This window comes from Poecilia formosa, unplaced genomic scaffold, assembly GCF_000485575.1.
Source record: "Poecilia formosa unplaced genomic scaffold, Poecilia_formosa-5.1.2 Scaffold115, whole genome shotgun sequence".
Classification (NCBI taxonomy): Eukaryota; Metazoa; Chordata; class Actinopteri; order Cyprinodontiformes; family Poeciliidae; genus Poecilia; species Poecilia formosa.
Window position 1 is genome coordinate 1,811,211 of NW_006800054.1, and position 15,392 is coordinate 1,826,602.

Sequence of the window (15,392 nt, forward strand, 5' to 3'; positions counted from 1 at the left end):
CAGTTCTTGTTCTTTTTATGTGCAAATCACAGAAGGAAATTTGTGATGGTCCAAGGATGTACACAATGCAGTCAAGTAATCTGCAGAGTTCTCCATGAAATAGTTTTGTTCATACTTTAAATAGTGTGAACAAAACTAGAGCCAGTAGTTTATGGCTGATGGAGATTTGTCCTGGACTTTACTCACACATGGGTAATATCGCAAGAGTGTTTTATTGTCTTTTAGGCAAATATGATGAGCACTGTCTATTTGATACCGTTTATGTAGGGTAGAAATGACTTACTTTGCAGTCCTTGGTTAAAAGGTCAAATGTTTTATTATCCCATATCGTACATTTCCCATAACTGATGCAATGCTAATGAGGGACATTTTAGTAAAAGCCATAAAGTAGTAGACACTGTGGATTCAAGTCTTACTAAGAGCTGAGAATGTATAAGGAGTAAAAAATGACCTCTTTGCGGTTCTAGTGTTAAAGTAAAGTCAAAGAATTCCACCAGTTATATTTTAGTTATTTTTCTTTCATTCAGTTTTTGAGCTTTTTTCATGATTCAGATGAATTCAGTTTTTAAGTTCCCTGAATCACAACGTGCAGTATTTACTGGTTGGATCCTGAAAGACACCCTGCTGGCAAAAATGCAGTATAGACCATGCTGATGTTAACGTCTGTGTTTCTGTTCCATGAACCGCCATTTGTATCTTTTGTACCAAAGTAGAAAAAGCTAAAAATGTTTACAACTTTCCTGCCTAGTCTGGGGATCAAATTACCATACAGTAGTAGAGCAATATAATTTTAGGTATTTATTTTTATAAGATCCTCCTTTAAAATTACAAATTGGGAAACCGTTGTATTCAGAAACAGGATTTTACTTAAAAGCCTGCAGTTAAACACTAAGACTCCAATGGAAAGGCAGCTCTACATTGTCATTATTTAGGTAGACAGAAAGCTGCCCTGCAGGGGAGCCCAATAGATGAATGTAACAGATACATATTCTGATCTGTCTATGGCAGCTTTTTCCATGTATTTTCAAAAAAGATTTTTAAATCATGCTATTATCTCTTGTGGATTTCACTTTTACTTTTTTCTTTTGCTTCAATATTTCTTCCAGCCTGCTATATTGCATAATGTGTGATCATATACATGAATGAAGATAGTTTGTTATTCAGATGGGCCTTGTTGCTTGCTGAGAAGTTTAATGTGAATTTTATCTGCTTAGGCTGTTAAATCATTTTGTATATTATGAAAGCAAAGTACCAGGCACACATCAACATGCTAAAGTATAGTTTTCGAATGTGAAACTGAATCCTCTGACTTAATGGCTGTGAATTTATAAATCGTTTTATTTTGTTGTTGTTTTTTTTTGTTTGTTTGTTTTTTTTAAGTAAATATATTATTTCATTCTTTTTATTTGTAAGATGTTTATGTATTTTATTCCAACAAGGCTCATGATGATTCATCACATAGTTAACAACATGTAAGAAATATGTTTTCTGTCACGTGATGAATTGCTGCAATGTCGACATGTATAAAGGAGCTAAATATCTTTCTCATCATTGCTTCAAACATATTAAAATGCATTGCATAGCTACCTATTTACTCATATTTAAAAGAAAAGAAATGCAAATGCTGTCAAGGCTCTAATCCAATTTTTGCTCATTCTCTGCTACCTGGCCGTAGTGTTAACCATTCCAACCTCATGTCACCAAAGTAAAACGAATTTGGTCTTTATATCTCAACATTTTAATACATTTATTCTGACTTTTATTAGATTCCATTGTGGTTATTACCAAACAACACAAACTTTAATTGGCTAGCATATAGTAACGGACAATACAGTAACAGTAAAAAACATTGATTCCAGTTTTACTTTGCTTTCTTAAAAAGAAACAGTAACATTAAGAGTAACATCATGCAGTGACCTGAGGTCCATCCAGATAAAAAAAAATAATACACAATCTAATTAATGGATTAGTAAACAAAACAGCATGGCAGACATTTGTGTACAAGTTACATATAGTTCTCAGACATGAGTTAAGGGATTTTTCAAAAACATTATTAAGTTGATTGTTTGCATTTGTATTTCAAACCCATTTGTACATTTTCTCTGTCCATCTCATTTAAATGTGTCATGATATTATTACTTTACTCTATGATGAAACATTCATGAGCCTGACGTGAATGTCTTATGTAAGCACCTTGTTTTCTGTTAAATGGGTTGTCTGACTTAATATTTCAACCGCCTTAAATTTTTTGAGATTTAAGTAAAAGTGTAAATTGTTGTATTATTTCTAATGTTTATATTGTTGTTAAAACTTCATTTATTATTTTTATAAAAAGCATTTCCGTATGTTTCAAGAGCTGTCAGGGTTCTAGTTTATTTAGCTACTTAGAACCATGTTTTTTATATTGCATATTGTAGCACTTCTGTGTCTAATAAGAGTTCTAAGTGATGAGGAAAACATATAGAGAGTGCAACAATTATTTGAGTGCATCAAAACAAACAAGAGCACAAAGATGTGTTTTTTTTATTATTATTTTTAATTCTTAAAACTATGTTATCTGCTTTCAGACAAAGTACTGTGAAATAAAGTTAAGGGTGCACATACAGCAAAGTCAGTATCTTTATTATGATTTTAACACTTTTTAAAACTACTTTTACAATGAAAATAGCTTAGTTTTTCCAGAATGTCTGAAATTATTTGTTGAGTGTAAGTTGAATGATTTGCCAAAAAAATGGATACAGAAAAATTAATTTAGGTCTAATGTACAGCCTTCAACTTTGGCCGTTTACAGCTAAAACTAGACTGTATAAAAGGGCACATATTATTACTTTTTCTCATTATCTGGTATAAAAATTAGACCCTGTCCTCAGTTGGAATGATCAGATTTTTTTTTTTTACTTTTTTATTCAAATTGAAATTTTCCATACATTAAGGGTACTGTACAATTAAACAATTTAGGAAAGCACAAAATATAATGTGGTCATGGCCAGCATAGTTCTGATTCACAACAGATTAAATCACATTTGTGAAACTCTGGATATATTTTAATTAACATCAGATACTTTAAGTAACAAACAGATACTTTGCAGAACTTCTACATTTGGTGAGTGCATCACTAATTGCTATGGCAACAGTTTGCTTGCATGTCCTATGGATTTCAGCACCTCCCTCACAGTGACCATGGGCCCCTCAATTGTCAGTTTATGTACATTGGCAAAAATGTTTTGGTGCGTGTGACTGAGAAAAGTGAAAATGTGACAAGGCATTGTGTTGCACATTTAAATGAATCTCAAACATATGCTTTTACTTGGGCTAATTAAAAACTCCATTTTTGAAGCCTTTCCAGCAAACTGACACCATGGTGGATCTATCACAGAGCCAAATCACAGCTGAAATATGTTGTAGCGATGCCAGACTGACGGGAGAGAGAGTAGGTGATTATTTTCCATGTCCATCATTCCCTTATTTACAAATAAATACACATTTGAAAATGTTCTGGAACATATGCCAAGACATGTCATGCTATTCTAAATCACTAATGGAGAAATTCATGCTTTAACATAATTAAATCTAATTAGAAAATCACACTGCAGATCAAATACTAATTTATAGCTTCCTTGGGAACTGAATCTCTCTTTTGATATATTTATTTCAAGAATGACGTTTCCCCCCCCCCATTCACAGCAGCTGCCATTATGCTTTATACATATGGTGATATTTACACTAATGTCTTTTAGATATTGTGTTTAATATACATCAGGTTGACAGCTGTTAAAGGTGGACTAATGGAAGCTTCACCATTAGTTCGCCTCTCCTTTAGTGATGGTCACACTTGTCAAACTAATTTGGATATCAATTCTTCATCCAGCAGATGTGTCGTCATGGACACCTGGTCACAAATTTTAATATAGCGAAGGCAGAAAAAACAAAGTCTGAGTGATTAACTGATCTCATTTAAAACTTAAAACTTTAAATAATGACGGTTTCACCTTAGAGTAGTCTTTTTACCAGAGAACAAAATTTAGGAGCATTTTACTGGTTCCTTTCCCAGCAGTAAAAAGAGGATGAGTGCGATGCACCATTAACTCATTTGGAGACTCCATTCCCCAGCACATACATATATGCACACCCATTAGCAATGTACAGTTGGCAAGTAAAATGTATGGTTTTTTTTGTTGTTTTTTTTTGTTTTTTTGAGAGAAAACCACAGTATTCCAGAAAAAAACAGAAACTATGCAGCAAGACCTCCCAGACAACATTTGAATTGAGAATCGTTTATTTTCGAGGCAAAGCTGCAAATCACTGAAGCCCAGTCCAGCCAGTTTTAGCAAAAACTAATGAAGTTAAATCCTATAATAACCTGGCAAATGTATGGCGCTTATTTCATTCATTAAGTTTCGTTTGTCTTTTTTTTTTATTTTCCCCTCATTAATTCTCATTCTTTTTCATTGGTCAGTGCTTTATTAATTTCCCTGATCCTTTTGTTCTTTCAAAGTTTCCTCCTAATCCATCAATCCCTTCACTTAATTCCAGCTGTCAACCCAGCCCAACCCAACTTATCAATTTCTTATGCCTGTTCTCAAAACATTTCACATCTGATCAAAGCATAAGACTAGGTTTTCTTTTCTCCTCCCTACAACAATCTAATGTTTTACTAAGTACTTCATTTGTACTTTTTATTATTATTACTCTGCGTATGGGGATTACTTGGATTGTTGGCAGCACTTGTTGGGAATTTTATGCCAATGGCCCCAAAAGAAATATTAAGGCTAAGGAAAAAGTTGAAGTGTTCAATAATCATTTTCCCCTCTGCATTTGTCTGAGTTGCAGGAAACAGCTACATTAACTTTTTCAGTGTCCTCTCTAGGTTTTCATTTAATTGTACTTGGTTGTGGAGAAATGAAACTATCTTGCTTAAACCAGGGCATAAGTTAAATTGATGTGATGCCCAGTAACAACTATAACTAATCAAGCATAGCTAGTATTTCATCACTTTTTGAAGCTTTGTAAAAGTAAAAGATTAGGAGTCCTATTCAGCAGTCGCTAAATACAGACAAGTGAACAGGTGCACTGGACTACATCCAAAAACATTTAGGGGGCCAGATTCTGCAGTTGACGAACTGCTGAGAATTATTGTACATGGGATAAAGGTCCTAAAATGAGTCCTCTTCATAGTGAACACCATCTGTCAAGCTGTCATAACTACTTTTTCTGTAAAATCCAACAAACTCATTCTACAATTCCTCAACACATATTTATACTTTTTGGGGACTTATCACAGTTGGTGGGCTATTTACAGTGATACTCTTGCTTCTTTTCTCTTGCAAATGACTTGTCTGTAGGGAAATGAAGGGAAGAAAGTGAATGCATCAGCTTTGGTTTGTTGCTATGATAAAGACTTTTGAACAACAGATGGGGGCAACAAACCAAAATTCTTCAGTTAGTCTTTAAAAAACAAAAGTATTGCCAATACAGCTTCATTTGAGTCACTCGTGACAAAAGCTTCATTGTAGCTGTGATCTGTTTAGGAAAAAGAAACATGGCTACAAACAGTAACCTGGAAAACAGTTAAAACACAGTTGCACACAAACACTGATGTAGAAATGTTTTGTATGGAGCAGAAAAGCATAAATAGCTTAAAAGGTTTTGACTTTGCCTATGAAAACACAACTAAGCAAAGAAGCACCAGACCAAGAGTACTCTATACGGGAAATACAAATCAGGAGCGAGTACAACATTTATTGAAGTAATAATGATGCCAGTCTCTCCATATAAGAAAGTTAAACACACTGAACTCCCATTGAGCTTACAGTTCTAGAGACTGTCATGGGAAAACAGTGTCTTCAGTCAGAGACTAATTCAAATTTGCTGTAATACAAACTGCTGCAACAGATTTTTCCTGCCAACAGTCATAATAACTCCCTGAAGAACTTCATTTAATATGAATTACGTTTAATATGAGTTTAATTGAATTTCTATGAGAAATAAAAAACAGAAGAAAACTATAGGGCCAGATATATTACAAAATGAACATGAAGGAAACATACTTAGTGGCAGCATTGACTTGTAAATAGCACAAAACATGCTTGTACAACCAATATTTTTGTTTAATAACATACTTGACTACACATGTTTATTGTGACCCTAGTAGCTAAATAATACTGTACATTTTGGTTTTCCTGGGCTTAATAACTGAAAAATTAAACATATGTGAGAAATCTTAAAACATATGACTGTATTATGAAGAGACAGGACTGTGTCAGTGGAGTAGCACTAAAATTACCTAAAGATTCGCTTGATCCTTTGATAAAATTCAGCTTGTTTTTTTTTTGTTTGTTTTTTTTACAGAAAAGGAGCTTAATAATAACTCTGGGAAAGAAAGTAAATTGTGCTAAATCCCTGAGGATTTTAATGATCTTTCCTCCAGACATTGTTATAACATGCAAAATCTGTGTGAGATCAATTACTGTTTGCCTGCAAGTACTCTTTCTGTCATCTTTTCAGTAAAGTTCAGTAAAGAAGATCAAAAAATCAGTCATTTGCAGCACTTGCAAACCCTAAGCTTAAAGTACTCCAAGACGGCAAACACCAAAGTTCCTCAGCCCTTGTCAAATTCGGTGCCTAATTGGATATGGGCGATCGACTTAGAAGAAGAGCGTATCTACAGTTGGCTCTAAAATGAGATCAGCTCTAAAGATCAAAGCTCAAATAACTGGTATAATTAACAGACTGAGCTCAAATGAAGCTGCTTTGGAGGGTGATAGAACAAGCTAATAAACTACAGGTTAAAACATTCGACAGATTCAAATTGAGAATTGTTTTACTGGGAGGCATTGAGATATATCTGTATATCTCTACAACTACCTAGCAATAGAAAAGAAGAGAATCAAATGAATGAAATGACTTGCATCACGCTTTTCATGGCCCAGAAAAGACTTTTTAACATGAAATCAGTCACAAGCTGATGATGGCAAGCTGCTGGATTGTAGCTACCGCTGCCCAGGACAGTCTGAGCAAAGCAAGGCTGTTCTGACCACCACCAGCAGGCAAGGCGGGTGAAGCGTCTTACCCCAGGACACAACGACAGAGAGAAATTAGCACTTACTGGTGGGACATTTATATCACCAATACAATCTTATCCTAAATACAACTGGCATGTGACTTTTATTTTTCCCTCAACTGTCCATAAAGTGCCTTGTAATGTACCGGTGCCCTGTCCAGGGTGCACTCTGCCTATTATTCAGAGTGAGGCATCAGCTCCGCTGCAACCCTGCATGGACAAGAGGAAATAGAAAATGGATGGATAGATGAAAATGGATGATCGTCGCGTCCCCCAGACCATGCTGCTCTGGGCATTAAACCATTTATCCACAAAAGAAATTGCTACTGGCTAAAAAAATATTGCATTTCATAACTGATCAATTCTCTGGGTTTGTCATTTTCAATTTCCAGCTTTCAAATGCATTATATGCCTGTCACACATTACATAAAATGCATGTAAATTAAAGGTAATGATTTTGATGATTTCATGTTTTTATAGTAATCAGGGTTTCAAGTTATTTGAAAAGAATCTTCCATATGAATCTTAAACACAATGTTTATGATGATTGTTATGAGACCTGCGCTTTCAGACCTACTCTCACCAACAACATTGTAAAAATCCATATTACTAATGTGTTTCTAAACACTCCACCGTGACACCCAGAGATTTTGTTCTCAAGGTCTAACATTAATACCTTAAGCACATCTGTAACTGAAAGCCAAGGGCAAACTGTACGGATTTAAAAGACTCCAGGCCTTTGATTAACCAGCAGCATTCAACTCCCAAGGAATAATAATATATAGAAATGTATTTGTAGCGGCTCCACAACTTTGCACATTTTTACTCCCTTTTAGGAGCTAAAAACTCTCATTGCTCTCCTACGTTTTGGTTAAGCCAGTTTTCTGGGACCAACTAACTGCATCTGGTAAAATTTGATTACTACAACCAATCCCAAGAGTACTTTTTATTTATCTGCATTATGTGCATTTCATTCACATCTACTTTCCATCTGTATATTCAAATTTAGTCACGGTAAATGAGCAATTAAGTTTGTTGCAATTAGGCATTGCACAAGGAAGAGTATTGTCTGTGCTTTCTTTTCGTTTTTACCAAAGGGTTTGAAGCCTGTTATTTACGAGCACCTCTACGTTGATGGGCTGTAACTCTTCACTCTTGTTATAGGAGATTTATACTGATAGATTACTCTGGAGCCAGGAGGAACACAGAACCCACTCATTAATTCAGAGTAAAGCCCAGGTGATCTCCAAGCAGACCAAGGGAATGATCCTTCAAATGACCGATGTGCAAAGGCAAGTCACAGGGACCACCTGTCAACAATGCTGCCAGTGAAGGGAAGGGGGGAACTGCTGAGCACACTACATGTATAACCAGAGAGAGTGAACAGCTCATTATTATTCGAGACCGAGTGCAAATCAAAGAGCCTGTATACAGCAGAAAATACAGAAGCCATGTGCCCACACAGGCCACATGACTTTTGTTCATAAAACTCTTGCTTCTGGCGATTAATTAGCCAACCTGTCTCTTCCCCACGTCTTCTGTTCTTTCTCCTTCCCTTACTCTGCCAAACAGAGACTCATGTGATTATGCTAGAGTAGACTGAAGTAAAAAAAAAAATCTTTCTTTTCATTCATGTGACAGATAAAAAGCTCTTAGGCTTTAAGTAGTTCCTCCTTGTCACTGTAAAATTTGGTTATTGCTCATTTCAGAGGCAAGGAAGCTCTTGAACATGAAATAGACTAGATAACTGCACTCTGTCATCTTCAAAATTTTGAGGTTAGGAATTTTTGACATGCTTTGTCATCCACACATTACATTTGGTACTCATTAAATCAGACATTATTATTATTAATAATAATAATAATAATAATAATAATAATAATAATAATAATAATAATAATAAGCTCATTGATTGAAATGAATAAAACACCAATACATAGTGTAACAACCCTGCAGTGCAGTACTGAATGAGTGAATGTAAGTCACTTTAGAACCATCACTCTAGAAAGTTCTGCATTGTTCATTTAAAGTCATGCATTTATAGATAAACTTTTTAAACAGATTCAAAGGTCACACATGGGCTTACCTTCTTCAGCTCTGGAGATGAAGCCTCTTAGACCAGCACAGAGCATAAACATTGGTTGAAGGTCAAGCTCCCCCTTTGCAGGTTAAAAAAGATAAAGCTTATTGTAAAGCTGCTCCTCCTGGAAAAAAATTATATATATATATATATATATGAGAGAGAGAGAGATAGAGCCAAAACATGGCTAACTACAATACAAAAACAACAAAGCCTATGACTGTATGTACCACCATTCAATGAAGGTTTGAGAGATATCTTAGAGAAGACCTTTGAACTAAAAAACCTTCATGGCTACCTAACAACAAACCCGGCAAGTGAGGTATGAAGTTTTGAAGAAGTTTAAGGTGGGATTAAGTTACAAAACAATATTCCAAACTTCAGAAAATCCACAGAGCTCTACTTTATATCAGGGTAACTGTGGATACAATGTAGTTTACCACTATCAGCGTATTAATGTGTACGTGAATGTGTGAATAACTGAATGTAGTGTAAATCACTTTGACTTTATCAATTTGTCTGGAATTGATAAACCACTATACATGTGCAGGCCAGCTACCATGCATCTATCATTTGAAAAACAAGTGCCGGTAACACTTTATTTAAAGGGGTGTGCATAAGACTGACATGACACTGTCATAAACATGACATAACACCTGTCATAAACATGAAGTGTCGTTCGGTAAATAATGACACTTTTAATGCAAAGTTGCTCTAGAAGTTGCATTGAAAGTCTATTAAAAATGCCAACTTTGCATTAAATTCTCATTATTTACAAAATCATGCAAAGTTCCCACTTCATGACAACTGTCATAAACATTCATAAAGACTTCTTCATGTTCATGACAGGTGTTCTGTCCTGTTTATGACAGTGTCATGTCAGTCTTATGCTCACCATAAAAGTGAGTTATGATAAACTTGTGCAACATATGGGAATAATTCTTTGACTTTACTTTTGCCAAGCTGCAAATATGATTGATAGTGCTTTATAATTACTGTATGAAATTGTAGGTAAGTAAGACTTAATCTTTTTGCTTAACGTTTTGCAACCAGGAACAGTCAAGCTTATGAACACCAGTGCTGCTTTTGAAGCCATTCGTACATAAATGGACAATGCTCAAGGCTGTAAAGGTACCTTGATGCTTGACCTCCTGATGCCCTATAACCTCTAAGACACTAACAGAAATTTTCAAGAAAAGACAGATTAAGAATAGGGTAAGCCAAGCTAAGAATGGATTGAGCCTAAACTAACTAGCCAAGACAATTGGATAGAAAGGGCTTACAGCAACTAACTAGGAAGATAATGCAAGGATGGCTAACAGCTTAGATAGTGAAAACTCTGGATTTGGATTAGCTTAGGCAATGCATTTACAACAACACAAACCTGTTTGTTACAAGTAAACATGTATGGTTGATGTTGCTTTATTGTGCACTTTGTTAATTTTGGCACTGTGCGTGTTGGTAATTTGGGAACAGTAAGAATGAAACTTATCAGGTCAAAGTGAATTATGTCTTATATTAGGCATAGCTTGAGAAGAAAAAACACATTTAATTTTAATCACCTAGTCTTCATCAGTATTATAATAAATTACACTTTACTTCCATTGCTTTGTTCCATTGTAATCCTGGTTTATAGAAGGAGGATTTTACTCTGACATTACTTTCACACTGTTGCTGACCAAGTACCTCTGCCCATGGCAACGGTGCTCTTTATTACTTCTCTCGAAAAAGACAATGAGCCCTGTCACACAACAATTGTTCTGCTAAGTTTGTATTTTGGTTGTAAATGGGCATTGTTGATCCTGTCAAGGTTGATCCAATCTTGCCAACCTGATGAGAATCCAGCTTACCTGCAAGGTAAGCAGAAAGAATCCTGACAGCTAAACACTTGTACACATAGGAGTGTTCTGTCTTGTTTGTACACTGTACTGCAATGAGACGCAGATGCCAAAAGATGGAAAACAAAACCTGGAAGAGAGCGGGGAATTGGGAAGTTTGAAAAGCAATAATCACCGTTTTTTATGCCCCCCTCCTCCTAAAAGAAGCTGAAGATTAGTCTTCTGCTCCAAACAGTGTTCATGTTGACTGAAGCTACTTCAAACAACTTCACCAACAGGCACGTGCAAAGGGGGGGTGAGGGTGCTTGAGCACCTGCCCCTTTTGCTCCTTGCCCCCAAGTGCCCTTTTGGTCTTTTTTTTTTTTTTTTTTTTTTTTGTATTATTATTTCCTAAGCCCTCTTCTGACACATAATAACATGTACTAAAATTATTTGTTTTTTGTTGGGGTTTTTTGTACAACATAATAAGCCCTCTGGTCACCTTGTTACCTTTGACTTTTTGCCCGTGACGCAGTTGCCTCTCGCGCAGTGAGATAAGGCGGCTAACTGCGGAGTTCAACGTAGCGAACGTTCCAGATTACAGAACAGTTTTTGGTGAATTAAAAAAAAATGTTTTTGTTGAATAAAGTGGAGTGGACTTGCTACTTCTCAGATGACGGAAAACGTTGAAGTATCGTTTCTGCTTCAGCGGTTTAAGCAGAGAGGTAATGAAATACAACAGACACTGACAGGCCTCTGCGTCTGCCTTTCTCTGAAGAACTACTGAGGGGAGAAGACAGCCAGGTGAGGAAAAACTGTTCTTATCTATCGGTTCAGTATTTTTATCATACAGACATTAGGCTGCTGTTGTTGTGCAATTAGCTAGTTGCTAGCTAACGACTTTGCTATCAAAGCAAGATAACTGAAAAGCTTCTTCCCTGTATCGTTAATGATATCAGTCATTCTTCAGTGTCACTTATGCAATACTGAAGGTTTTGGACAAAACCGATCATCTCTATAATGGACATATGTGTTCTAATTTCCTTTGCTGCATAATGTACAATGCATTTATTCCAGCGTTAGGTAAATGTACCTAACAAGGATATTAATTTAGAATTAAAAATAACTCACCCTGAATTACCATGATAGATATAATGTATGTAATAAAAGTGTATCATTAATGAAGGGGAAAAAACTCAATCCAGACTTTAAGTAAGTTTAGGGTCTGGTTCACAGAGTATGAAATTATTTTTTTTCCCCAATTATTCAATGAAAAAAAAAAAAAAAAAAAACTAACCTCAGTTATATAAATAAAATTGTAATCAAAACTTTTGCAATTGTAATGATTTCTTTTTTAAAAACAAAATGTTTTGTTTAAAAAACTTTTCTTTAAAAATTAAGTAACTAATTTTTTGTCTCATGAACTAAAAAAGTTATTTGCCAAACATAAACTTTTATTTGCACACATCAGAAATCTTTTGTTGCGATTTTGGGCCCTGCCCACGACGTCATGTGAGAATCGCAAGCAAAACTTTGAGTCACAAACAAAAACTTAGAATAGCAAGAAAAGTTTTCTGACATGCGCAAATAAGTTTGTTTTGCAAATATTTTTTTTTACTTCATGAGACAAAAATGTGTGATTTTAATTTTAAAACAAGTTTTTTAAGCTAAACTCAGTAGGCTTTTCTCATGGTAACATGCATTAACAATTCAATTTTTGCTCTTGTTTTTTTTTTTTTTTTCTGCAGTTCCATATTAAATGCAGCTCTGCTTTCCTGAATGGACCATCTTCATCTCCACTGCAAGTGTAGCAAACAGGCAGATCTTTTTATATATTACAGTACACTAAAAGGTTGCATTGTGCCCTTGTTTATATTTTTAATAGTGTAATTCTGTAAAGACAATATATCTGGTGGTCTAGCTCTGATTTACATATCTTGCTAAATTGCAGATTTGAATACTGCAATACTTTCCTATAACAAAATAGATCTGCAGAAAGAAATTACTAATATATCTTACATATGCATAATTGTATGCTCTATATAGAGATTTTCCTTAGCTTTGATGGTATATCTCACAATTTTCTAATTTATCATTGTTTATTAAACTCTGAAACCTGTGTGGCTTTGTTAATATTCTGTCCTAGAATGCGGTTAGATGTGCCCTTTTTTTTTGAGCACCTGCCCCTTTAGTGGCCTCTGCACGGCCCTGTTCAGCGATTTCATTCGCAAGTATTCAATTATTTTAGTCATGTTCAATGAAAATGTTTAGTGATTTTAGATTTGAATTAACAATAAAATAGTTTTCATGTACTGATGAATACAGAACAAGTTGGACCTTGTTTGGGAATAATCATCTGCAAAACATGTAAAATCAGGGCTTTAAATGTAACACAAGTAGATATTATAGACATTATCTCTTAGATTATGTGTGGGTGTTTTTAATAAAGCACTTTGAATGTATTATCTGTCAGCTTCATAATGGAGAAGCAGAGGCTTGAGTAAAATAGTCACTGTAAATTCATTATACAGCCATGTTAGAATCTGAATATAAGGATGCCTTCATATACAGTGAAAAGGATCCACATGTAGAAGCATTTAACTCCTCTTGTTTCACACTATTTGGCTGACCCACATGTCCCATATGCAGGAAAATAAAAATCAACAAAACAAAACATATTGTATATTTTTACAATTTGTATCACCAACAGATCAGTCCACGTAGTAATGTGTCTGCACTGCGGTAATAAAAGCAGCATTTAAAAAAAGCTGATGAAACTGAATGGAGCATCTACACACAGATGTTTTATGGGCTGTTTTCCATTTGCATCAAATATGTGCATTGATTCTGATTAAATTATACTCATTTGGTTGTTTCCTATTATGTTTGAGAATATACTATATGTGCACTAAATCAACACTAAAAACACTTATGTTCTCACTTTTCTACAGTAATTCAAGTGTATGTAGATCGATTTATTTTACTAATTTCAATGCTCTGTTGATGTGCTTTTGAAGGGCAAAAGGTTGTCAAAGATTGTAACAATTTAACACAAAAAAGTGCTGAAACATATTGAATTGCACCTATTAATTTTGCAAGGCATGTCCTTTGAACAAAACAATGTACTGTTACTGTGCAAAGCTAACAATGCTTTGGCGAATCATCTCTGACATGAGTCAGAAACTTTTCCCAGGGGTTTTAGCAGCATTTAAATTTTGTAGAAAAATCCATTTGTAGATTTAGAAGGGGGTGAGAGGTAAACTTTGTACCTTGAGATTTAAATTTTAATGTGTAGATTCAAATTCTGAATTTAAGTGGCATTTTAAATATTTTCTAATGCTAGATAACACCTGTTTGTTGGCATAAAAACTTGGATATTTTAGTCTAGTGTTGTAGATGCTTGTTTGTGCATATACAATTTGTTCTTGTTCCGCCTGTTTTATGGTAGGTTTGTTAAACTGTGGGACCAGTTGGTGATAAAACGCTTCCCTGCCTGTCAAGATTTTCCTGAGCTCCTGTTGAGACCTCAAGTGAGCAGCTGAACAGGAGCTTTTCTTTGTCTCCCTTTTCAGTGTTGGTGAAAAAACGCCTGGTTGGTCTGCACCTTATATCTGCCTCAAACTTCCTTAATCCACCCAGTCACGGCTATTTGTACATGTATCTAGCCAAAACTTGAAGTCAGTGAATCAAAATATTGCCATAAAATAAGACACTCACATAGACAATGATTTCAAATTTAAGACATTATTATTTCACATTTTAATTTTAGGACAAAAAAATGCTGGTCATGACATTCTACGCAAAAGCTTCCAACCTAGAGTATTATTAAACTTAGCCATTTTAGTATTCTTCTTAAAAACAGCACTTCTTCTGAATAAAGAATGACATGCATCATACCAGGACAGACTGTTAATATTGGTCTTGTGTGAAATCAAAAGTTATTTAGTTTACTTTCTTCGCATGCACAGCTATTAGAACTACAAGGAAACAGCTCATGCAGGTGACTGTGAACAAATGAATTGTCTTGTATTAAGTGTTGTCAGTGATCCATGCATTCTGTCCATGCTTGATATAAAATGGGACATCAAATTTAGTACTGACATTAAAAAATATATAAATAAGGGGGAAGAAAAAAAAAAACATGCAATTACCAAAAGAGGATTTATACAAGTACAATCAGTGTTCAAGTGTTGAAGTAAAGCAGTTCATTAGAATATATCTGGCTAACCATTAGTGGGGCTTTATGTGTGTTCAAAGAATGTTTTGGTTTCCTCCCACAGTTTAAAGTTTAAGCTCAGGTGAAAGAATCTTCCAATTGCCAGTAGGCATCGATGTGAGTGTGAGAATGTTTGTGTGCCTCTTTGTATTACCTCTATAATGATCTGGCAACTTCTGCAGCAGTAAATCTCAGCGCCCAACAAACACATGCTAGGAG